Source organism: Aplysia californica, unplaced genomic scaffold (genome assembly GCF_000002075.1).
Source record: "Aplysia californica isolate F4 #8 unplaced genomic scaffold, AplCal3.0 scaffold00347, whole genome shotgun sequence".
In the NCBI taxonomy this organism is placed as follows: Eukaryota; Metazoa; Mollusca; class Gastropoda; order Aplysiida; family Aplysiidae; genus Aplysia; species Aplysia californica.
Window position 1 is genome coordinate 651,105 of NW_004797617.1, and position 1,534 is coordinate 652,638.

The following is a 1,534-nucleotide window of genomic DNA, read 5'->3' on the forward strand; positions in this document are numbered from 1 at the left end:
GGGGGTGAGGAATGGCAGAGTGAAGTGGGCCTTATGCAGATATGTATCATTGTGACTGCCCAATATCGTTTTGAACTGATTATGACTGGACCACATCCAATTCGATTTCTACATAACTGATACGTATTTTGATGCCGTAATGTATCATTGTAACAGCCAAATATAATTTTGAACTTTTCTTGATTTGACGGTATCTCATTCGATTTCTTAACAACTGATTCGAATTGCACAGGGGTTTTTTTCGACTTGGCCAAATGAATGCGATTGGCAGTATGCACTACCTATAATACTTTTATCGATTCTGTGTCTACCCCACCTCGACGTGGCGAAAGAGGCTATAAATCTTTTTTGAAGAGCGCCCCTCCCTCCCTCCTTCACCTCCCTATCCCTTTCCTCCTCAAAAATCCCATTCTCTGTCCGTCTCCTCTTTCCTCTCCACCTTTTGCCTGTTGAGAGAAACTTTACGTTGGGGTTCATAAAGGACGGTTGTAAACATTATGTTAATCAACAAATAAATATGTACATAGCACAGGCCATGAACTAACGTGATCCCTGCGCGCATACCTGGAGTCGGTTCCTGTGTTGGCCATAAATTATGTCACGACGGGGTGGAATCAGGCGTTCGTCAGTTATTTGTTAGCATATCCACTGCTTTGAGTAAGACTCCGACGTAGATATCATTTTGAAAAGCGACGTTTGACGAGTCCACTTGGAGTTATTGATATAATCTTCTTAAAGCTTGTTAATTTGTCCTTGCTTTTGATTAAAAGAATATACATTTACTTTTAACAGAAGCCGAGATATGTGTGATTAAAGAGGTAAGTGGTCGCCTTGTGTCAGAAGTAAATTAAGGAGAAAATGGCCTCTGAAATTTAGTGACTTCCAAAGTTTGATTGTTCTTTGAAATTGCCATTTACAATTGCTGTACCTTTGATCAACGTATTTTCGGTAAAATTCGTACGGAAGTGTGTCTTAAAAAGTATTTAGCCAAAAACAAACAAAACAAAAAGATACATTATAGTCCAACGGGCGGAAAAATGTAGGTTTCTTCGATTTCATTATTTTGACGAGCGCCTGATTTCCCTACGGCGCCACACAATTATGTTTATAGCTTTGTCTCCCTTGCCGTTTGATCTCCGCCGTTTATGTAGGTCACAACAACCCACGACACTCAAACTGGCTCTGAAGACGTATTATCTAAGTACATTCGAAATTGTCTAAGACAATCACTCTTTGTCGAGGACAAACGTGGCCGTCTCAGAAAGGTAGGCGAATCATACAATGTCATGATGATGTTGAAAAAGACAAGGGAAAGGGGGAGGGGGCGGAAAGTGGCCGTTTGAACAGGTGATTGTCTTTTACTGATGACCGTTGCAGCAGGTTCGACTGTATTCCAGAAACCGGAGAGTGGTTGAAAGCTGTTCTTTGGCACTTCTATTCAGGTTCTAATCTTTTGTTATATCTCAAGTCTACTATTGTGGATGTTTATATACTTTTGGGTGATCGTCTTCTTATCCCTGTATTGTGGGTGGTT